Source organism: Meriones unguiculatus, chromosome 4 (genome assembly GCF_030254825.1).
Source record: "Meriones unguiculatus strain TT.TT164.6M chromosome 4, Bangor_MerUng_6.1, whole genome shotgun sequence".
Taxonomy (NCBI): domain Eukaryota; kingdom Metazoa; phylum Chordata; class Mammalia; order Rodentia; family Muridae; genus Meriones; species Meriones unguiculatus.
Window position 1 is genome coordinate 62,678,268 of NC_083352.1, and position 24,926 is coordinate 62,703,193.

General features: G+C 48.7%; 1 protein-coding gene across 6 annotated transcripts in view; it reads right to left on the reverse strand.

The window, feature by feature from the left end:
- Window positions 1-24,926, reverse strand: part of Gatad2a (GATA zinc finger domain containing 2A) — a 91,811-nt gene that overhangs the window by 45,034 nt on the left and 21,851 nt on the right. The window contains exon 1 of one of the 6 annotated variants that reach the window (XM_021638095.2): window positions 23,826-24,048. The exons of 2 other annotated variants lie outside the window; for them this stretch is intronic. The gene's annotated coding sequence lies outside the window, so the exon portion shown is untranslated. Of the gene's footprint in view, window positions 1-8,754; window positions 8,891-22,289; window positions 22,861-23,125; window positions 23,211-23,825; window positions 24,049-24,926 lie in introns of those variants that run through there. 3 more of the 6 variants (XM_060381908.1, XM_021638100.2, XM_060381907.1) reach the window with 3 other exon arrangements.

The following is a 24,926-nucleotide window of genomic DNA, read 5'->3' on the forward strand; positions in this document are numbered from 1 at the left end:
GGAACACAAGGCCCCTGACATGTAAGGCCCTTGCCATAGACACTACCAGGATCAGTGCAGACTGGGAAACCCAATGAATGCTTTTAACCCTCACTTTTCTGTCCCACCAGGTTAGGGCTTCTCTGCCAGGGGCAGGAAACCCTACTGTATGAGCCCAAGCACCTGTCTACAGGTTCAAGGCCAGCATGAACAGACCCCACCCTGTCACGATTTCAACTTTACCATGGAAAAAAAACAGATTCTGCAGAAGCCACCTTTCAGTTCTCAGTCTCAGCTTGTTCTTAGGCTAGCAATATGTAACCTGATCATGTCTTACAGTTGGTGGCAATGCCCACACCTCCAGCTTACAGTCCCATGCCCAGGAGAAAAAGCATGAAACTGCACTTAGAGGTCAGAGGACAACTTTCAAAAGCTGGTTCTTCCCTTCCACCACGTAGGTTCTAGTGATCAAATTCAGGTTAAGTGGTCAGGTGGTGGTAAATGTGTTTACTGGCTGAGTTACCTTGCCAACTCCTGCTCGTACCTTTCGGTTTGATGGTCTGATTTAGCAGGAGTCACAGGCCATTAGTGCACAAAGCAAACTGTATTTCTATAGAGGCACACCAGCCAGCCACACAATCTGCTTATAATAGCATAAAAACGTGATGTACAAAAAGAAAAAAGAAACTGTAGTCATGTTGAAGTCCTGGCACTCACCTGAGACTGAGGCAAGAGGATGGTTTGACTCTAGCATAAGACAGAGACACTGTCTCAAAAAAATAAAAAAGCTGGGGCGTAGCTCTGGCTGAGAACTTCCTGATGCACCAGGCCTGGGTTCCATCTCCAACATCACAAAAGTAAATAAAGCCAAAGAAAAGGGATCCCTTACTCATGGCAAGGAGGTATAAATTCTCTCCCCAACTGACCTACAAATACAATCATAAAACCCCAGCAGAGGCTGGGCACATGGTAGTGACATAAGTGCTTATCACACAAGCATGAGGATTCACACCATATAAAGAGGCAGGGCAGAGTGGCATTCTCTTGTAACCTCAGAGTGGGGGGACAGTGGCAGGAGGATCACCTGATTTCAGAGATAACCTAAAATACTCTCTGCATAGCCCTGAGCTAGTCTTAAACTCACTGCTATCATCATGCCTCTCTGCTGAGATCAGAGGAATACAATATCCTCCCTAGCTCACTCAATTCTACTAGCTTTGACACTGAATATATCTGAAACTTCAGCCACTTTTGTAGGTGGCCACAACATCCTCTCTGCTGAGGTGAAGAATGTTTCTGAACTGGGCTTCTTATCTCAAGAAGCCTCTGGACAAGCAAGATGGCTCAACAGGTAAAGGCACTGACCACCAAGCCTGACAACCTGAGCTCAATCCCTGAGAGCCACATGGTAAGAGCGCCGACTCTCACAAGCAGACCCGTACAGGTGTACTATGGCACATACATGCCTGCAGACACACAAGCGTGCACACATACAAACCATATACACTCTTAATCCAACAGTTGACTGGACCTGAACGTAATCGTCTACATACTCCAGAGGCCAGCCCAGTGCCCCACTCACCCAATGAACCTCATCTTTGACCTTCTATCGCAGGCTTATACACCAAGTACTCTACCACTGTGGATGTTTCACATCTGAAGCAATTCCTCTGCGAAGACAGAATCTCAAATCCAGGTCATCAAGAGAGGTGTGCCTGCACCTATAGTCACAGCTACACAGAAGGCTAAGGCAAGATTGTTTGAGCCAATAGCCTGGGCAACAAAACAATACACTAGAGATTGTAAATAATAGAGAAATCCACCAATTCTCTAATCTCCACTCTAAACTGAAAAGACCTAAAACATAACTACCAGGTCATTGTGACACTTAAAAAATCTAATAAATGATTAATCCACATAGCCTCACAACATTCCAGGGGTCCCTATCCTGGAGAAGTATTTGAACTCATTAGCTGCCTGCTCTGCTGCCACCTGCTGTACCCACTAGCGGGCCCCAAGCCCAGTCTGCTTAAGAGTTTCCTGGGAAGGTACTCTCCGCCCAACCCCACCCAGTGTGGGTCTGGGGTCTGTGGACTTCCCACTCAACAGTAAGGCACAGGCTGTGCAGTCAAGACTCTGCCTGACTTCAATTCAGGAACCTAGAACATCTGACACACAACTAGTGCTGTCAGAGTTTGCAGCTGAGTAAGAGGTCTGGGATGGAGGAGCCAGTCTGGGAGGCCAGTGCTGCAGCCCCTCCAATCAATCAATTTGATTCTCACAAGGAGTAAAGGGAGACCCAGCAGAGTCCATTTTGCATTCCCACAATAAGGGGCATTTCTTAAAACTAAGAGAAATTATGTGATCATCATCGCACCTCACTAGCTGGGTTCAGACAGCTTTGCTGTTTTTATGTCAAACCCATACATTTTAAAACAATATCAAGTAACCCTTAAGTGCACAATTACCAGCTCATGGGAGACTCTTTTACCTCCCCTGATAAATCATTATGGTTTGGTTTTGACCCTGCACCTGGATCCTCCACTCTCACACACGCCCTTTCCTATAACCCACAGTAACTTCATGTCCTAATTAATGAGAAACTGCATTTGACAGGAAGATAGCCATGGGAGCTAGAGCCATGAACATGAAATCAAGCCTTGGCACTGTGGCTGCCATGTTTTGTTGTCATTTGACCCTTTGGGGCAAGGCCTAGAGAATGCTCCAGGATGAAGGCAGATGCAAGAGTCCCTTAGGTTACTCACAGCCAATACAAAAGGTAACACAGGCGGTGTCTCTGAAGGCACTGGCACTTTACAGGAAGGGCCTGGCCCTGCATGACTGTATTACCCCTCTCACTGACACCTGTGGCATCTGCACCCAAACATTCGCCACCTTGGGCCCCTATGTCATTCTGACAGATCCAAGAACCTAGTACTTCTCATTGATCCTATCTCTGCCCCTCCCAGACCCAGACTTTACCTGCCATGCACAACCAAGCAGTTTCTACCTCCTTCACAAAGCTTACCTGGACCCTCTGTGCTAATGGTCCTAGCAACCATACCACTAAATCAAGGAATAGAACTCAAAACATCAGAAAGAGAAAAACCAAGGCAGACACTAGTAGAGCACAGCAGGAGGCACCATAGTGCTGGAAGGCAGAAGATTAGCTCAAACCAAATACCCACTCTTCTGAGAGACAGACAGACAGACAGACAGACAGACAGACAGACACACACACACACACACACACACACACACACACACACACGGTATGACTTAGAACTCACTACGAAGACTAGAATCACCTGGAACTCAAAAGTTCAGCCTGCCATGGCCTCTCAGGAGCTAGGATTAAAATATGTGCTACCACACCCAGGTACACAGAACCATAATTCTTCTCTTGTTTTGTTTTTCAAAACAGGGTTTCTCTCTGTAGCCTGGCTGTCCTGGAACTAGCTCCATTACACTGGCCTCGATCACACAAGAGATCCGCCCACTTCTGACTCCTGAGTGCTGGGATCAACGGTGTGCACCACCACTGCTGAGGCTTCATAATTTTTTGTGTTTGTTTGCTTGCTGGTTTGCTTTGTTTTTCAAGACAGGATCTCCCTTTGTGGTCCTGCTGTCCTGGACTCCCTTTGTAGACCAGGTTGGATTTGAACTCAGAGATTGGCGTGCCAGAGACTACAGGTGCGTGCCACCATACCCAGCTGGCTTCATAATTCTTATATATATATATATATATATATATATATATATATATATATATATATTTATTATTTATACATTATTCTGCCTGCACATACATGTGCACGCCAGAAAAGGGCACAGGATCTCATTATAGATGGCTGTGAGCCACCATGTGGTTGTTGGGAATTGAACTCAGGACCTTTGGTAGAACAGCCAGTGCTCTTAACCTCTCTGAGCCATCTCTCCAGCCTGCTTCATAATTCTTAATGTAGCCCAGGTGGCCTGGAACTTGGCACCCCCCACCCCCGACCTCCTGGGTGCTGGCAATATGCACATTAAGTATATGCTATCATTGAATTCTGCTCCAGCTCACATTCAGTTTCCAACTTGGGAGTCAGCACCCTATTGCCTGCTACCCACATTCAAGCAAACAGTTTTCCTGGGACACAGAAAACAATGTTCCTACTGACTATGTCTGCCTACAATGACAGAGCTGAGCAGTAGTCATACGTGACAATTAAAACCACAAGTATTGTCTCAAATGGCAATGAGGGAACCTCACCCCCTACAGGCTACTGAGCACTGCAGCTCAGGAAAGGGGCAGAGGACAGCACAAGAAGAACAGCTTGGGCTTGGGCTCCAGGTCACCCCAGGGAACCTAAGCAATACTTCTTCTCCCTAGGGAACAAAGCCTTGTTAACCATGTCCCTAGGAGCAGGGGCATGTCGGAGTAAGCAGACTAGAGACTTAAAGAGACAATCCCAGGAGAGCGAAGGAGCCAGTGGGGAAAGTGGCCACACAGCCCGTCCCCTGGCAACCCAAGCTGGCACTAGAGGATGAGAATGTACAGAGTCCTGCCCACTACCTCAAGTTCTGGCACCCACAATCCCTGTCTTCCCTTACCTATGGTAACAAAGGCCTTGATGGAAGATGGATCATCTCCTCTCACACTGAGCCAACACAGCCTCCCTAACATCCTTGAAGACAGGCAAACACAGACACACACACAGCCCTCTCACAGTTCCTTGTGATGATTCACATGACTACATGCACAAACTCAGACACACCACATCATTACTCCAGTAAGGCTGCCTCTCCCCGACTCCTCAGAACTGCCCACCTTTGCCCAGGCCACGGACATGCAAAGAAACCCACTCCTTCCCTCTTGCCACTTCTGCTGCCAAGTCCCTGTCACACAAGCAAGCATTCCCAAACCAGTGCACCCAGCCAAAGTAAGCAGACTGGGATGTAGTCAACAGTTGAGACCCTGTCCTGGGACCCCTACACTATTGTCAGCACCCACAAACAATGTTTCCATCACATACTTGGAGCAAAACCAATCATAAATACAAATTCTGTCCTCCCTTAAGAGTCCAAGGCTAGGAGACAGGCATGTGGGCCCCATCCCCTTCAGGAGCCTGGGCCTCCCGGAGAGCAGCTGTTGTTTCAGCCTCTCTCACAGCTGAAGGTCCCAGAGGCCCAGCCTTGAATCTAGAAAAGCCTCCTCCCTGTGACTGCTGAGAACTCACTGCTCTCTCAACACTGGTGGTTGGTGTACTGTACACCTCCCCCCGCCCTTTTTTCCTCTGCAATGCTGACATGGACCCCAGAGCCTCTGCTTTGCATGGGAGGCAAGTGGTCTCTACTGAGCCCCTAACCAAACCGCCCCTTCTTATTGCAGAGGTACAATATTCCACCCTGAGCTCACAGATGTATCCAGAACGTCTCATGGCTCAGAAAGCAAGATCCTTCATCACACCCTTCCTTCCCTATTGGCCATCCTGAAGGTTCAAGAGTGCTTCTGGACAGCTGTGGCTCTTGATAACTCACAGCCCTCTGACAAAGCCCACCTCCCTCCTATAGGCCCCTTGCTGTGGACCAAGTGACAGCCCTAGCTCCAGGCAGCCCCTCCACAGGAAACCACTACTTCTTACTTTGGCTACTGTGATTAAAGCCATTCCTCAAAACGTCTCAGCTCCTATCTGGATGTGGACGCTCCTCCCAACGTCCAAGCAGCAGATGGGAACTGCAGAAACCTGAATGTTGAAATGTACAGAGGCCAGGGTCTCTGGGCCTCAGAAAGGTCTGAAGTGCTCAGCACTGAGATGTTCAGTATGTGAAAAGCTTGTCAGACACCTGAAGGAAGTGTGACAAGAAAAAGAGGAAATGGCTTCTCTGCCGGGAATCTGGAACTGCTCCCCTGTGATAACTTTTTCTCCCACCCCTTTCCTGGCATGCAGTTCTCCAAGTCCTTAAGACCTCCAAAGTGCCCATGTCATGAAGGAGGCTCACATGCTGGCTAGTGATAAGTCAGCTGCCCACTCAGTCTCTGGGTGGAAAAGAAAAGAGAGGGGCTGGAGACTACTGGGTCCCTAGTACCAAAAGTACCAACTGTGCCTCTGTCATGAGGCTCTGGAAGCTTACGGACAACAGGGCACAGGAAGTCCCTGGTGAGTGGCTACCTGATAAGCCCTGAAGCTCCTTCTCAACACTGCAACACCCAAAATGGAAAGGAACGTGTCTTCTTGAAATCTATAAGCTGTTGGAGGAGGGACCTGGGTACCTAGACTGATATACAGTCATCAGAAACCCAGGAGAGCCTCACTGGGCAACAAAAAGGGGAGTAACCTTTAGAATAAGCCTTGGCCTGTGGGAAGTAACACTGCCTCCAGGGAGCTGTTGTGGGCAGAGAGCTGAATTACAGGATGTCCTGCTGGTGTGTGCTGCTCAAGGGCCACTTGTTGAGGTCACTGAGGACTCAGCCTGAAATGTGGGGACAGTTTCCCCTGGCTGCCCTCTGCAAAAACCCGTTAGTATGTGTCACTCTTCCAACTACCAGACACTGGCAAACAACTACAGAAAAAATGAAGAACACCTACGATCCCCCCAAGCAGGGCAGCTAGGAGACCTCAGACTCTCCCCAGTATTTCCTGGTGGTTTCAGGGGCTCAAGGGTCACCCCACCAAGCTGGAGGAAGCGTATCCAGGTCCTGCCCCTGCAGGAGCTAAAGAAACACCAAGGAATTTCTGTGCTCCAACACTCTACACCAAAGATGTGTCACAATGAACCTTCTAGAACCACATGCATTTCTTTAAACCCCCTAGCAGCTGATACAAGTTAGGCCTTCAATGTATACGTCTTAGTCTTTCTAAACTAACACTAAAGGTCAGATCCATGTTCTCATAGTTACAGATTATTTCCGAGCTCATATTTTTTGTGTAGTAAATGCACAATAGGTAAAATTATCTTAACTTTCCTCCTTTGAAGATAGGGTCTTCATACTATAGCCTAAAATGACCTCAAACCCATAGTATTGAGGTTTGCCTGCTTCACCTTGTAACCAAGCCAGGCTTCTTATTGTAACTTTTTGTTTGTTTGTTGTTTGTTTGTTTGAGATAGGGTTTATCTCTATAGCCTTGGTTGTCCTGAACCAAGCTAGCCTGGTCTGTACAGAGATCGTCCTATCTCTCCCACGTGCTGGAATTAAAGGCGTGTACCACCACTGCCCAGCTTATTGTGACCACTTTCAAGTGTGCAGTTCAGCGTCATTACAAACGTTTCCGTGGGGCCTGGGAAGTAGCGGCATGCCACTTTAATCCAAGCACTCAGGAAGCAGAGTCTGTGAAAGGACTGTGAGTTCAAGGCTAGCCTAGTCTATAGAATGAGTTTCAGAACAGCGAGAGCTACACAAAGGAATTGTGACCCGAAACCCTCTCCCTAAAAGAAAAATTTACATGTACCAGTGAAATGCTCAGCAGACAAAGGATGCCAAGCTTGACAGCCTGAGTTCAACCTCCATGACACACAACTCCTAAAAGATATCCTGTGAACTCCTCCCACGCCCACACATGTAATGAAGTGTAAAAAATAAAAAGTAAAAACACTATCACAGTTTACACAACTTGTTAAAGTGAAACTCCACACCTATTGCTTGTCCTTGTCCAAGTCTCTGGCATCCACCACTGCCTTCTATCTGCAAAGACAGTGTTATTTCAGGGAGCTTCTGGATGGAAATCACACAGCATGTGCCCTCGGGGGTCTAAGCCATCTTATATGAGGTCAAGGTTGAGCTACTTGTATCACTGAACCCTCCAGGATCATGCATGCACAAGGATGTTAAAGTGCAAAGGGGGGCCTAGGCCCTGCTTCCTATCAGATCACACCAGCATTAATCAGTCCCTGCAACTTCCCAAATGCACGGCAGAAAAGTCATGGCTGGGGATCTAAAAGAAGTGCCAAAAACAAATCAAAACAACAAATAAACAAAAAAGAGCAATGTCCTAGCACCTTGGGCCTTGCCTCCCTGGCTAGCCCTGGCCTACCACAGCAGACCAATTCCCTGGGGACACACCTGTTCCATCTTTGCCTTACAGCACAATCAAGAGAAGTCCAAGATAGCAGCCAGGAGAATAGAGAGAACCACTCCATCTTGGCCACATTCTTCCCTTAAATGGAAACCTGAGTGCCCCAAATCTCCTGAAAGCCTGTGTGCAAAATGTTGCACTAGACAGAGGGCCAGCTCCCAGCACAACCAACTCCGTGTAAGGGGGACAAGACAAACAGATCCCCCACCTCCACCCCCATCCAATGATGCCAGGAGAGGGAAAGCAAGAGCACCATTATGTTGATCTGCAGCCTGGAACCCTGAATACCAGGGCTGTCTATCCCACAGGCAGAACCCAGCAAGGAGACTGTGTGGAAAACAATACTCAGTGACAGTTCAAAAGGCCCCAGCATACACCGTGTTGTGACTCAAAAGCCAGGCATGGTAATGCTACCTACCACTGTAGCACTCATCAGGGACTTCTATGAGTTCAGAGGCAAAGCCTGAACTAAAGCAAAACCTTGTCTTAAAATTTTATGATTTTATGGGTGTTTCGTTTGCCTATATGCCATGTGTGTGCCTGGTGACCACTGAGGCCAGGAGGATTTTTGAGCCACTATGAGGATGCTGGAATCAAACCCAGGTCTTCTACCAAAAACAACAAGGGCTCTTATATTTGTTAAGGTATCTCTTCAGGCCTTACTGCAAATTAAAAAATAAATAAATAAATAAATAAATCCATGTATAGTGGTGCATACCTGGGAGGCTGACACAGGATGACTGCCTCAGGAGTTCAAGGCCACTCATGGCCACAGAAACCTCTGCCCAAAAGAAAATGAAGAGGGCAGGAAGAGGGGGTCGAGGAGAGAAGGTGAAGGGGTAGAAGGGAGGGAAGAAAAGAGAGAGGGAGAGAAGGATTGAAGGAGGGAGGGAGGGTAGGAGCAAAAGAGGGAGGGAGGGAGGGAGGAAGGAAGGAAGGAAGGAAGGAAGGAAGGAAGGAAGGAATCGAGCAAGCTGGGTGTGGTGGCATAATCACCTTAATCTCAAGAGGAAAAGGCAGGTGGGCCTCTGAGTTCAAGCCAGAGATGCACAGGGAGAACCTGGAGACAAAGACAGAGAAGGGAGGGAGGGAGGGCCTGCGACGAACAGCTTAGTCAGAGAACAATCAGCAATTCAACACCCAGCAGCCCAGCACGAAGAACCAGGTGAGGTCCTGGTTAACCCAGCACTGGGGAGGTGGAGACTGGATGCTCCTTGAAGCTCACTAGCCAGCAGTTGGCCAAGTCAGCAGAGATACAGGCTCAGCAAGCAAATCTGCCTCAAAACAAAAGGTGAGGCCCACAAGTCGACTCTGAGGTAAAGGGACTAGCTATGTCTGTCACCCTGAATTTAAGGCCTTTAACCTACATGGTAGAAGGAGAACCAACTTCTGCAAGCTGTCCTCTGATCTTTCACATGTGCAAATGTGGCAGTGCACTCATGCACAAATACACACATACATACACACACACACACACACACATAATTTAAAGATTTAAAAAAAGAAAAAAAAAAAAAAAGACAGGGTCTAACTTTGTAGCCCTAGCTGTCCTAAAACCCACAGATCCTCCTTACAAGTGCTGGGATTAAAGGTGTGTGCCTCCACACCCATCAGAAATGTTTTAAGATGACAATCTTGCCTCTGGCCTCTATGTGCACACACAAACTACCCCACACATCCACACACAATCTTTACTTAAGTACATTCATTTACTCATTTATTTTCAAGACACACACACATATCCTCAGCTGGCCAGAAATTCACTATTTTTTTTTATAAGATTTATTTATTATTTATACAACATTCTGCCTGCACAACAGATCTTACTATAGATGGTGATGAGCCACCATGTGGTTGCCAGGGATTGAACTCAGGACCTTTGGAAGAACAGTGAGTGTTCTTAACCTCTGAGCCATCTCTCCAGCCCCAGAAATTCACTATTAATAGATGAGATTACAAAGACCTGTCTGACTCCTAGAGCATGCTTATATTATTTTTATGTGTATGAGTGTTTTGCCTGTATGTCAGTGTACCACATGACTGATACACACAGATGCCAGAGACAGTATCAGATCCCACAGAAGAAAAGTTACAGATTGTTGTGAGATACCATGCAGGAGCTGAAAATCAAATCCTGGTATTCTGTAAGAGTGCCCTTAACCACTGAGCCATTACTCCAGCTGCCTGGGACCCTCTTCATTATATCTCTGCATGAGGAGGTCACAGAACTTTATGGAGATGGTTCTCTTTTCAGCATGTGAGACCCAGGGATCAAACTCAATCACCTTTACCTACTGAGCCGCCTCATTGTCCCACAAAAGCTTATTTAAAACAAAAAACCTACAACTAAAGAAACAGCCACAGGGAGATCTGCAGTGTAAAGACTTCCCCTTTAACTACCACCTCTGAAGGAATAAAACCTTATGACCCTAGCACCTCTACATTCCCAGGTAACAGGGCTTGGTACCTGTGAGCACTGGACAAACCTGCACCTTCAGGAACCTCTGCAAGTGTCCACCAGACTGGCAACCCAAGATAACGAGCAAATAAAATAATTAAGGTCTACATGCTGGTAGCTTTTTAAAGGTTGGTCTTCTCGTGTCCAATAAATAGCCTGTGAGTACCATAACCAGAGCCAAGGACTACCAACATTAACCCCACCATACCCAGGAGATACCCACCCACCCACCCACTGTTAGGAGGCACTGCCATCCTGACACTCAATGTCTCCATCACTGTACTTTTCACATGAGGTACTTCCTTTGACAGGCAAAAAAAAAAAAAAAAAAAAAAACCTCTGAAGCTGGGTTGGAGAGATGGCTCAGTGGTTAAGAGCACTGTCTGCTCTTCCAAAGGACCCGGGTTCAACTCCCAGCACCCACATGGCAGCTCACAATTGTCTGTAACCCCAACTCCAAGGGATCTGACACCTTCACACTAATGCATATAAAATAAAATTAAGAAAAAAAACAAAAAAAAAAAAAACAAAAACAACAAAAAAAAACTCTGAAGCTAAAAAGTTAAAGCTACTACCCAGGTCTCTCAGATGTGGACAGTGTTAGAATGCTTTGCACTTGAGGGTCTGGGCTCTACTACTGACTCTGATGGGACCCTATCCCTGGGCCCTCGATAGCCCAGTCCCAGGCAGAGAGCTGAACTACTTCAGCACTTCGAACAATCAGACTTGTAGAGTGTCCCATCTAACATCCCCAAACTAAGATGGGCATATTAGACCTAAGAGTCCCCTCCTAAATATACACACTGATTTAACCCTTTACTAACCTTCCAAGAACTCCCAGTAGAGCCCTGTATACACCCGCAGGATCTGGGGGCTTTAGGCAGACTTAGGAACTACTGCAGATCAATCCTCGCCTTTTCTTTTAAAAACCCCAGGTGCACAGCGAACAACCACCAGCCCCTATTGACAAGGCACTAACTTCAGAGTGCATGCCTGCCAACCTACAAACAGAGGAAAGGGGTCTGGAGACTTACAGACAAATCTTAGGCCGGTTCTATAAGCCAACAGCCATCTCTACCTTCAACTCCAATAGATAGAGCTCAAAACCTCACAGGAACCAATTAGGGTCATCACACAAAGTATGTCTGCAGCCAGAGTGGTAGGAAACTGAGGCAGAATCCAAAGCTAAGAGCAGCCCAAACTATATAAGGATACCCTGTTTCAGAGGAGGAAAACTGTGTGCAGAGGACTTTTCAGGTAAGCGGTCACCAGAGCAGAGCACAGCACAGCTCAGCTCACCCCACCCAGCCTCCAAGCAGGGCCCTGAGAGAGACCTTGGTGATCACTTACATGCCTAGTCATTTTGATCCAAGCCTCCTACCTACAACCACACCCCTCCCCACTTTCAAGCCAGTGTCCTGGGGGGAACACCCATCTCTCTTCCCAAGCCTGCCAGAAGAGCCAAAACTCAAAACCGTCTGAGCAGTGCATTACACCATCACAACAGTCACTAGAATAACATGTTTCAGGGGAATTATCTTGTATGTGTGCACACGGGCGCCCACACATGAAGGTCAGAGATGGTGTCAGTCTTCACCTTCCACCTCAAGGCATAGCCTGTCACTGCTACTTATGGCAAGCTAGCTGGATGTGCAAACTACAAGTCTTTTCCCGCCTCTATCTCGTCACCCCACAGTGAATATTGGATTACAGCCTTTGCTCTCGCTGAGGATTCAAAGCTAAGGTCCTCATGCTTGCATAGCAAGCACTTCAGACACTGATCTCTCCGGTCCCCAGACTGTCTTACATGCCCTGGTCTTATATGTGTGCACTGGAAGAAAAGCCAAGTGCTCTTAACTGCTGAGCCATCTCTCTAGTCAGTCAGTCTCTCAGTCTGTCAGTCTGTCTGTCTCTCTCCCCCTGTCAGTGAGGTATGCATGTGCATGTCATAAACCAAACATCTTTGCCTGCCAAGTCATCATCCTAGCTGGGTCTTTCTAGAAAAGGCTCCAAAACTCATTTTGGACACCAGGTAAAGTGGCTCACACATAAAGGGCCAAAGCAGGACAATCCTGAGTTTTGAGCCCAGCCTGAGCTATGATGAGACCCTGACTAAAAATAAAAAGCCAGATCAGACGTGGTGACTCACACCTGAAATATGGAAGCAGGAAAACTGGAGTTCAAGGCTGGCCTTGACTACATAGCAAGTGCCAGGTCAGTATAGGCTACATGAGACCTGTCTCAAAAATGTAATTTTACATAAAAACAACTTAAAATCCTCCAAGCTTGAATAGCCTCAGAATATAGACCACATGAGGCCCCAAACTGTTCTCTAGTATCGGATCCAAGCCTCTTCCTAGATTGTGGACTTGATCGTGGAAAGCACTTTTTCCAGCTAAGGCCTGGGTCCTTCTAATTTGCATTCACCTGTCCCTCACCAGGCTGTTCCTGCATATGCTAGCGGCCTGCCATTATTTTATCTTAGCTCTCCCCACATTCTCACCTGGCACAGGCTAGACTCCAAACATAACTTCTCAGGGTCGGGCTCCCCAGAACGCAGATGGTCACATGGCCACATGGGCTCACCACATTTCCACTCAGAAAAAAAGGCCGCCCAGAGCTATGACCTACCTCCATCACATCTAGCCTCTCCAGAACCAGGTCTCTCCCTCTCTGCCTACCAATTTTGCACCCCTAAAACCCAGATCGAGCAGGGTGGTGGTGGCGCACACCTTTAATCCCAGCACTCAGGAGGCAAAGTCAGGCAGATCTCTGAGTTCGAGGCCAGCCTGGTCTACAAAGAGAGTCTGGGACAGCCAAGGCTTCCCAAGGAAACCCTGTCTTGAACACAACAACAAAAGACAAAAACAGTAACAATAACAACTACAAAAAAGAAACTCAGACCCAATCTTGGGATCTGTATTATCCTTCCAGGCCTCACTCAATTGCTATCCCAGACTCTCACTGTCCTTCCTTGTCTCAGAGCACTCCATCATGCCTCCTCCCTTTACCCAGCTCAGTGCCCTTCAAGGACACTGAGGGCCACCTTTCCTATCACAGGATCCCAGGACTCAGCAAGGGCAGAGCCTGGAAGAGACTCCCAACAGCTGTCAAGCAAACAGACAAAAAATTCGCTAGTCCCTGACTCCAGCTAACCCAGTCTTCCCACTGTGTCTCTAACACCTATCCCCTTTCACTCAGGCAGGCAAACCCAACGTTGTGACAGTGTCAATCTGCCTTTGCCCACAGTCTTCCCCTCCCCCAGGGCTTCCTCACACAGAGACCTACACAGTCCTGCACAGGTACACTTCAGGTTCTTCCATGTAAGCACTCAACAGCGACAACAGCCTGTGCTTCCCAATATTGCCCATTACACTGTCCATAAACCCCAGGTCCAGAGGGGAAGTAGCCATATCCCTGCCTAGGATAGTGGGAGAAGGTTGCACAGAGATATCCTATTGAACCCTTGAGTAAGAAGAGGCTTCTCACAGCCCAAAAAAGTGACTGGGCAGGGACTGGAGCCACTTGGCCACACTTGTGTTCCTATCAGCCATCCCAGCCTGCCTTAAGCAGCTCTTTTTGTTCAGAGACTCCCACCTTGCTCCAGCCAGTCACTTCAATAGAGATGAAAACCCTGAGCTGCACTGTACTCCAGGATCACAATGGTACCTTAGGCTCTTATATGTCCACAAATTTGTCTGTTTCTTTTCTAGGGTTGAACCTCAGTTGTGCTAGGAAGCGCTCTATGCCAGCCTCTGGATAGGAGCCCATTCAGTGCTAATGTTCTTGCCTAACATGCACAAGGCCTTGGGTTCCACACACACCAACAGTGGCTTTCCCATTCAGGAGTCTCACTGACGACCAAGAGCAGCTCAGTCTCCTTCCTGCTTCTGCAGCAAGTCAGGACAACATACAGGGAGCTTCCATCATTGTCAACAAGAAGCAGCCTCTAGGTTCCTCATTCCACAAGTTCCTTGCCTGGAGCCACCTATCCTTGTTGCTGTCCCTGTCTCTAGAAAGAGGAAAAGCCCGCTGCACTCCCCAAAATCTCTAGCATCAGAAAAGTAACCTATTCAAACCCAAACCAAGAGAAGGACAGCCAAGGCTACCCAAGGAAACCCTGTCTTGAACACAACAACAAAAGACAAAAACAGTAACAATAACAACAACAAAAAAGAAACTCAGACCCAATCTTGGAATCTGTATTATCCTTCCAGGCCTCACTCAATTGCTATCCCAAACAGACTCTCACTGTCCTTCCTTGTCTCAAAGCACTCCATCATGCCTCCTCCCTTTACCCAGCTCAGTGCTTACCAAGGCTGGTAGGTAAGCCTGGAAGTCCTGGAAGGCCCTCGGCTCCCTCTCTCTTGTGAAATTGTGAGACGCACCCCAGTAACCAAACTGGACTTCTCCAGACATAAAAGCCATACAAGAGGGGCAGCCAGACATGCAGCATGCACAGGGCCTGCGATTCTAACTCCAGCACAGATTAGGGGATTATGCAGGACAGAGTGCTCTGCCAACATCACCCTCAGCAGGACATGCCAATCTCACCTCCCCCTGGACTGGCTTGTCAGAGCCGCTGTGAGAATGACAGGTGCTCTGCTTGCTGCTTCCCATTGTCAGGGCCAATTCTGGACTTCAAGTGTGCATACAGTTACCTGATTTACTTTCCTAATGAGACAGGGAAGCGCTGCTTAAACTTTAAACCATCATCCAATAGATTTCTGGGGCAGAAAGCAGCCCTGAGATTCCTGAAGCAGCCCTACATCACTTCCTCCCCATGTCCTGTCCTCTCCTTGGCAGACACCCACAATAACCTCAGGCTCAAATGCCGACAAGGGCAGGAGGGAGGAAACTGGCCAGTGGACCTATATAAACAAACTGATCAAACGTGTGAGCAAACCTAAAATAAACCACAGGTCAGACAGACTGACCAGGGATCTTCTAGGATGGGGCAGCTGCCAGGCTTCTTCCTTCTGCAAGTCAGTGGAGGGAAGTCTCTCCCCTTTTGGGACCTAAATCTCCAGTTTGTACCAGTTTGTTCCCGTCTGTACCTGGCTCACAATGAAGACTGGAGATTCAGCAGAGCAGAGCACAGAGGAAAGCCAGGAGGGAAGGTACACCTACCTGTCTGCTACCCAAAAAGATGCTTTTTAAAATCTGTGTGTGTGCCAATCTGGTGCACACACGTCAAGGCTCATGTGTAGAGGTAAGGGGGAAACCTAAGGTTTCACCTGCAGACAGAATGTCCTTTTCTAAGCATTCACTGCTGCTTACAATAGGATGGCTAACCCTTGAAGTATCCCAGTATTCTATATTCACTTCCACATCTGTAGGAGCATTAGGATTATAAGTGGATGCTCTGTATCCAGCTTTACTTGGAGGTTCTAGGTATCCAAACTCAGGCCCTCACACCTGCTTTACCCAGGAGCTATCTCCTTAGTCCCAAAAAGCTACTCTTTATTTTACTATGGTGCTAGGCCTAGGGCCTCAAGCATGCTAGTACCATTAAGCAGCACCTTGGCCTAACAGTTCCATTTTTAATGCATGACAAATATAATAAAACTGTCACTCACACTCAGGACTCAGTATCAAAAAAAAAACTCCAAAATGGCCAGAAAGATGACTAAGCATAGTAAAGGCGCTTGTGTGCTACAGCTCTGGCAACCTGAGTCCATTCTCTGGAACCCACACACAATAATAAACATCTAGGTGCAGTTATGCATACCTTTAACCCCAGCACTCAGAATGCAAAGACAGGTGAACCTTTGTGAATTCCAGGACAGTCAGGTACCTAGAAAGACTCAATCTCAAACAGCAAAAATAAATAACGCAGGCAGTACCACTCATTACTGATGTCAAGCTCCTACCTCTTTCTTCCCCAGGAAACATGACTTCTACAGGTGGACAGAAGAAAAGATTACATAAAACTTTGCTGCAAAAATGTTTAAACAAAACCAAAAACAGGTTGGAGATGGCTCAGTGGTTAAGAGAACTGGCTGCTTTTGTTCCCAGATATCAACCCACATAGTGGTTCACAACTATCTACAACTCCAATTCCAGGGGATCCCACACTCTATTCTGGCCTCTGCTAGCACCAGGTATACACACAGTACACACGCATTCATGCAAACAAACAAACAAACAAACAAAAAAAGGAAATCTCTGAAAAATAATCCCTTTTAGACATAACTCTTCTTAATTTCAGCACTCAGAAGATAGAGGCAAGTGCATCTCTGTGAGTTCGAGAGCAACCTGGTCAACATATCAAAAGTTCTAGGCAGTCAGAGCTACCCAGTGAGATCCTGTCTCAAACAAGCAAGCAAACTTTCCTGGAATGAAAAGTTCATCTATCAAGCAAGTTAAGGAAATGGCAAGCCAGTGGGGCGCAGTGGTATACCCCTGTAATCCTAGCACTCTGGGAGGCAGAGGCAGGCAGATCTCTCTCAGTTTTGAGGACAGCCTGGTCTACAAAGCAAGTCCAGGACAGCCAAGGCTACACAGAAAAATCCTGCCTCGGAAAAAAAAAAAAAAAATAGTTAAAGAAAACGAAAAAGGCAAGTGGGAGTGCAGAGATGTCCAGTGGTTAAGAACACTGGCTGTTCTTGTAGGGGACCTGAGTTCGATTCCTAGAATCCACATGGCGGCTCACAACCATCTGTAATGCTAGTTCTAGGAGATCTGGCACCCTCTTCTGTTTTCTTCCAGTATCAGGCATGCACACTGTACACATACATCCATGCAGGTAAAATAATCATACACATAAAATAAAAAAATAAATCTTAAAAAAAAAAAAGATGAAGAAAAAAAGGCAAGCACACCAAGAACTGTGCTCTGATCAATGAGCATGAGAGAACCCCCAAAAAGGAGCTGGCTCAAGAACCCTTTTAAGGAAATCCCACCACTTGTAAGAGTAGACCTGCTCACAAGCTGGAGCACCAAATGAGACATCAGAGAAAGGGCAGGCATCCAGTCAATGGCAACCAAGCCAAGTATGCCACAGGCTAAGTGACTCAACCAATTCAATCCAGCTCCAAGACAAACAGCTCTTTCCTTAACCTAGCACTCATGATACATACTATGATTCCAGCTTCAAGAAGCAGAGGCAGAACCATCGTAAGTTCAAGTCCAGCCTGGGCTACAGTCAAAAAACAGGAAGCAGGGGCTTACTAAATGACCTAGAAGGACCTGCTATTCGTAAGTGGATCACAGGCTTGTGCCTACCCCAGTGCTGTAGTGGGGGAAGAGATACCAAGATTGCTGGGCCTTGCTGGATGTCAACCAAGCTGGAAATAAGTGAGCTCCAGGCTCAGAGAGAGGATGTGCACACAGAATGCTTTCTGCTGCTTTGTTTTCCTAGTCAAACATCCAAAGGCAGCTGGGGGAAAAACTGTTCCATTTGTGAACACAAATAAGGATGAGGACACAAAGAACTACAGCTCTATATCTCTATCACAAAACCCACACCTGGAAACTCAAGACCAGAAATGTAGACTTGAACCCAGGTCACCAATAGAAGTAAGCGGCCAGCTAAGGTGGTGATGGTATTCCTCAGTGCCAATTCAAAGGCCAGCTGCTGCAGAAGCTGTGTCTGGAACAGGCTGGGGAAGGGCAGAAATCACATTTATTATACAGGTGCTCCTCTCTCCTTCTGGATAGTCTGACCAACATGCAGGTGAGAATCCTGCTCCCAAGCCCTCCACACTCAGGGCTGAAGAGATGCCTCAGCAATTAAGAGCAATGGCTGCTTTTGCAGAGGACCCAGGTTCCATTCCTAGCATCCACAAAGTAGCCCACAACCACCTCTAACTGCAATTCCAGGGGATCTCATGCCCTCTTCTGACATCCACAGACACCAGCCAAGCACCTGGTACAGACATACATGCAAGAAAAATATTCATACACAAAATAAAATCAATAAATCTTAAAAAAAAAAAACCAACCTCCACACCCTTGGCTTGTGGTGGGAAAACCCAGTCACATAATAAGTTCCAGGCCAGGGCTATACAATGGCAACCAATTATATTTAAAAAAGAAAAAAAAGAAAAAAATAAAAAACTAGCCAGGCAGTAGTGGCTCATGGCCAGCACTTGGGAGGCAGAGGCAGGTGGATCTCTGAGAACTGAGGTCTACAGAGTGAGTTCCAGGAAGTCAGGGCCACAGAGAGAAACCTTATCCTCCACCACCACCCCAACACGCCCAAACAAAGAAAAAAAGAAAGACCCAGTTGCTGAATCTGAGTGATTCACTGGGGAGGTTTTGGCTCCAAGGTGAGACGAGTGGATGCTGGGATGCCTTGTTTGCTGACACTTTCCACTTCTCTCATAGCCATCCTAGGAAATCAAAAAGCCGAGGCTATATGGCCAGGTGGCCCACCCAAGATGAAAAAAGGTTAACCTGAGCGGTCACAGACACCTCCGTTTGCCTATTCAAGCTGCCAAAGAGCTACCTGGAGAGCTGTTCTGCAGAAAGGACTCTAGAAAAATGAAGCACAGCTCGGTGTGGTGGCACAGCCTTTAATTCCAGCACTTGGGGAGGCAGAGGCAGGCTGTGAGTTTGAGGTCAGCCTGGTCTCAGACAACCATGGCTACCTAGAGAAACCCTGTCTCGAAAAACCAAACAAATAAATAAATAAAAATTTTAAAAAAGAAAGAAAAAGAAAAATGAAGGACCCTAGTGCTCCTAGGGGCCACTGTGTGCACCATTCCACAACCCAGCAGTGGATGACAAAAATAATTAGGTAGGATCCATAGCTCGCAAAGGGTCCAAGGCAGATCTACCTAGTAACGGCTAGAGGTTCCCCTGAAACCAGGGTGCTGGGCACTATAAGGCGGCTGCCTTCTTTCCTGAGAAGGACAGAGCCAACCTGGCCATTTGGTGTTGCCAGAGACGTCTGAGACGAGTTGAGAGACTTAGCGAGAGCAAGAGAGAGTGAAAGAGAATGAGAAAGGAAGAAAGGTGGGGGATGAGTTTTTCAGAACAGCCTAGAAGGTGACACTTTCCAGCACCTCCTCATGGTCCCGGACTTTGCCTCCTTCATCTGGACGGAACATGAGGCCAAGCTGTGGCACAAAGCTGAGGCGAGATTCCACAGGGTGCAGACATTGACGATCAGTTCCAGAGCGAAGGGTGCTCCATACAGGAGTGCACTATGGCCTGGCATCCCTCACAGCACTCCAATGTGAAGCCCATGCCCACACCCTAGGCATGAAGGGATTGTGAGCATTCCTTATCTCACTAACTCCCAACACAGCTTCCCCAAGCAAATCGAAAGCTCCACCCCTTTTCCAGAAAAGGAGACCAAAGGGCGGTTCAGCAGCAGCCAGTCACTAGCAGTGGCAGGCGGGGCTCCTACCCTGGCAAAGCAGGCTAAGTCAGGCCATGCAGCAGTCTAAAGCACTCAACGACACTACCTCAGCCAGGCTGTGGAACAGAAAGATCAAACTAGCCAGGTGGGGTCATGCTGAGGAGTTGGTAAGAAATCCTTCACACAAGTGGCCTTTACTCTCTCCCCTTCCACAGCTCCACCTGGTAAATACCTCACTATCTCTAGGGACAAGTAGCCCCCAGGGTCCTTCAGCCTCAAACCAACACAACTTCCATCACGACCTCCTAGGAGCTCCTCTCCCCTCCTCAACCCCCAGTGCAGATGGGTACTCTGGGCTCTAACAGAGGTGTCACCAGCCCTTTCTTTCATATGAAGGACCCCAGAACTGAAACTAGAACAAAATATGGAATGTAAATCCCTAAAAATGTCACCTAGGAAAAAACAAGTGCTTCCTCTAAGGATGAAGAGAAGAAGCCAGTGTACCCCGCAGAAGTGGCAAAAGGACCTGACCGGACAAGCTGTGAGCTCCCAGTCCCATCCTGAGGCTACCTATAGGTACTCTATTAAAATAAATTCCTTTGTCTTCTAAAAGAGTAACCTACATTTTCATCAGACAAAAAGAGGTCACAAATACAGCCTAGAAAGCTTAGGGAGGCGGAGAAATGGGGGAATGAAGTCTGACGTTCCTCCTGACTGAAAAGTCTTCCAGACCCAGGCAGAATGGACATTCTTCTTTCCCCTAGTCTGGGAACTTCTAATTTGCTGTGCCTTCCTAGTTGAACCCGAAAAGGCCACTTTGTCCAGGCGGCACACGAAAGTCAGTCCTGCCACCTGACAGTCTGTCACCCCTGAAGCAGCATCCATGACCACACTCAGCCTCAAACTATGGCCCCGACAACTTGTTCTTCTGGTTCTTTGTAGGAAACCCCAGCCATGCTCCTCTAAGACTGCACCTACCAGCCTGTTTCGTAATCTTCCCAGCTCTCTACACTGAGCATAAATTAAAATTACTTCAATTATGAGGGCAGAGAAAATATCCCTGCTGCTCCCTGAGAGGAACAGAAACACTGGAGTCCAAGCAGAAGCTTTCTCAAAACCCAGGCACTCAGCTGCTGTGCTGGGGCTGCTCTTAAGCCCAACTCTTGGGAAGGGGCTGAATCCCAAAACTCGAGATCTTAATTTTCTCCAGAACAACAGATAGCTGAGTGCGGTGCTGCTTGCCCACCCACATCCTTTCAGTTGTCTGTTCAGACCTAGCAAAGTCCTGGCCTGAGCTGTCTGGCCCCCTTTGATGAGTCCCACTGCTCTCAGGGGAAATCCCAGCTGCCAGCCTGCCAAGCCTGTCATGGTTGGGGGGGGGGGGGCGCGGGTAGCACCCAGAGGAGGGGGAGCTCATGTGCACACTCGAGCTCTCACTCACACACTGAACAATTCCAGTGTCTGGCTTCAACTCAAGCACTCTTCATCCAAACACTCTCCCTTTTTCTCTTGATGTACTCAACCCCCACTTATGTGACTCCCCCAAAGGGAAAAGCCCCTATTGCAGGCCCACAAGGTCGTTTGGCCCTTCTCCTTCTGTCCCCTCTAAGTTTTCTTGGCCCACTAATTTCACTGCACCTCTCCCAAGCAGGGATTACTAGTCAGAGCCACAGGCACAATATGCACAATGATATGCACTGAATAAATCAATCTGCAAATCACTACTTGCAATGCCAGAAATTCACAGAATAATTGATGCAGAACAAGTCAGACAGCTACTGGAGAATTGAGCATCTAAGTGTTAAAAATATGCTTCATTACTCAAATAAAGGCTGAGGGCTGTACCAAGTTTGGGGACAGCCTGGGCTATAGAGTAAGTTCTAAAGCAGCCTTGACTACAGTGATACCCTGTCTCAAAAAGAAAACCAAACCAACAGAAAATAGCTCCTTCCTGGGAGTGGGGGTAGGGCAGTATAAGGACACAACAGCTTCCAGAAAGCTTCCCCAGGAAGCTCGAACCCAGACACTGTACAAATCTGTCACCATCACAATATGCCATCACAGGACCTGTCAAATGACACATTAATACAGGTGACATGACACGAAAGAAATGTTATCAAAGTGGAACTAACAAGGCATGGTGATCGATCGGTAATACACAAACACTCCCATTTCCTGCACTACACTGCTTCCAAAAAGAAAGGCAAGCTTTGAATTAAAGAGAGGGTTGTGGCGGAATACTCAACTGAAAAAGATGCTTGCCCCCAAGCCTAAGCCCTTTTTCTAGAATGCACATGGTGGAAGATGCAACTCCTGAAAGTTGTCCTCTGACTCCACACATGCTCATGAGCACACACACACACACACAATAAAGAAACATTAAAAAAAGAAAAAGTTTCAGAATTTTAAGGAGAAAATGAAGAATGAGAGGTGGGTAGTGAGTGAACAAAGCCGAGGGAACTACTCTCAAAACTCCCACACTTACTGCTTCCTGGGTCTGAAGCAACAGCTCCTCGAGGGCTGTGCCCCTCAAAGGCCAGCTGGATTCTGTTCTCCAGGGATACAGCAAGGCTAGCATGGTGTTCTGTCGACAGATTACTGCCGCCTCCATGCAGAGATACCAGGAGCTTGTCTCGTGTTCTGGAGCTGGGGAAATTCTCAGAGGCAGGCTGAAAACAGTAGCATTCCCAACCTCTAATGGAGAGGGAACCACAGAAGCCCACCTCTGCCTTCTGAGGAGTGCTTGGGCGGACAGCAGGACCTGCTGAAGCTGCAATTCCTCCGAAGTAGGCATTTCACACCCTGAATCTAAGGGGTCCTTTTTGGTACTTGCTGTATCTGCAAAGGAAACTTGGCACACCCACACAGAGGGTTCTCGAATCTGAGAGCCAGGTCTACGCTACAGACTGGAGGGCATTCACCAACAGTGCTGTAGTATAATGTTGCTTTAAAGTTGTAACCACCAAAGGACCAGAAAAAAGACTGAGACTCTGCATACTGGGTTCTGTCCACAACCAGGTGTCGCTTTGTGAATGGACACACACAAATTAACAGAGAAGTGGGGAGTGCTGTGTACTCTTGGAAAACAAAAAAAGAAGTGCCATGAAGAATAAAATTTAACATTCAGAAGACTCACCCGGACTTTGTCCTAAAGAATCCTAAGCCTCGAGATAAGGGTAAAACTACCTGCAGTGGGTCAGGTACATAGAACTTGCAATCTCTGCTAAACTGCAGGGGCAGGGAGGAAACACACCCCCCAGACTGCCATATAGGTCCTAATAAGGGATCCCCATTCATTTCTGGGTCCCAGGGAGCGCAGACCCGTATCAGTGTCCGGCTGCGGCTGCGGCCTGCCCAGAAGCCTTTCCTTGTTGAAGTGATCAATTCCGATTCTTGGCATTAATCCCTTTAAAAGGCCAGCTGCTGCTGTCTAGTCACTGATGCCAACCCGTTCCAGGTGGAAGAGAAAAAAAAAAAAAGAAAAAGAAATTAATAGAACCACCTCATAGACCCGGAGGCAAATTTAAAGTGGAGGGCCGTGAGGCAGCCAGGAACCAAGACAGGGAAGGGTCCCGTGGCTCCCCGGGGTCAAGCAGGAAGAGCGCGAGCCCAAGCAGGACAGGGGGGGTGGGGGGGAGAGGGCCGGCCCTGCAGGCGTGGGCGCGCGGGGACTCTTATTCTGACACGGGATCCTCCGCCGCCGCCGCCACCGCCGCCGCTTCAACGCCGCCGCCGGGCCGGGACCTCCGACCCTCGCGTGGACCCCCACCCCACGCCACTTGCCCACGTGCTGCGCGCCCGCTGCCCCCGCCTGTGCGGCCTCCCAGCTCGGAAAGCTCAGTAGGCAGTGAGGTGCCTCGGCCACTTCCCGGGACCCCGGCCCCCAACCCCACGTGCAAGGGCGGCGGGGAACTTTCCTGCGGCGCTGGCGGAGCGAACGGCAGCGCAGCTCGCCGTATGCGGCCGCACTCCCACTTTCCCGCGCCCCCGCCCCGCCTTGCCAAGTTTGCTGGGAACTTACCGGGCCGCGCGCCGACCGGGCCCGGGGGCAGCGCGCGTATCCACGAGGCGGGGGGCGGGGGGCGCCGGCCGCGCGTGCTCGCTGCGCCTGAGGGGCCGCCCGGGCCCGCGGCGCTCGCTTCGCCGCTCCGCCCGCCCGCGCCGCCGGCCAGATAATGCGCCCCTCGGCCGCACACATGGAGCCCGGCGCCGGCGTCACCGCCCGGGACATGCGCACCAGGTCAGCGCGCCCGGCCCGCGGCCCCCAAAACACCGGGGAGCTCTTAAAGGCGACGCCGCCCGTCCGCGCCCGGATGGGCGGGGCCCGGCAGGGGAGGGACTCCAGTGGGCGTGGCCTCTGCGGAAGCGCCGCCCTTCCCGCCCCGTAGACCCGCGACTCTGATCTAGGCGGCTGAGTTTCCCACTCGGCTGGCTGCGCGCGCCCCAGGTCGTGGCCAGCTTTGTGCGCACAGCTCGGCCGCGCCCAGGGCTGACTCACGCTGACCTCGCCCGGGCCCTACGCGGCCACCTCTGGCAACTCTTAGACACGCGCCCGGGCTTCTCGAGGCTCCTTCTCAGGAACTTCGGTGTTGACCTCCTGTAAGAGGGTGCGATTGGCTGAGCGGTTCCCTCCCTCCCAAAGGCTTCAACCTACCCAATGAGCCGAACCCTCCAGTCACCCATATCTGGCCTGTGCCTCTGGAGAAGACTAGATCCCCAAGAAAACAAGCCTGCCTACAACCCTCTTCGGTAGCACCAAGGAGACCATATAACCAGAAAAGAAGCGAATTTGGGAGGTTATGAAGCACCTAAAGCCAATTTAAAATTTCAACAAGGAAAGTAAAGTACAAAGTTCATAGAAAACCTCTTTCGGGCCAGCGGGATGGTGCTATGGGTTTAAGAAGGTTACCACGAAACCGAAAGACCCGAGTTCCATCCGCACAAACACACGCTCACAAGTGAAACATGTTAATTCAAAAAACATCTGGAGCAATGGCTCAGCAGTTAAGGGTACTGGCTGCTCTTTGCAGAAGACCCCAGCACTCACTTGGTGGCTTACAACCATCCATAAGTCCAGTTATAGAGGATCTATTTATGCCTTTTGACCTCAAATACATACCTA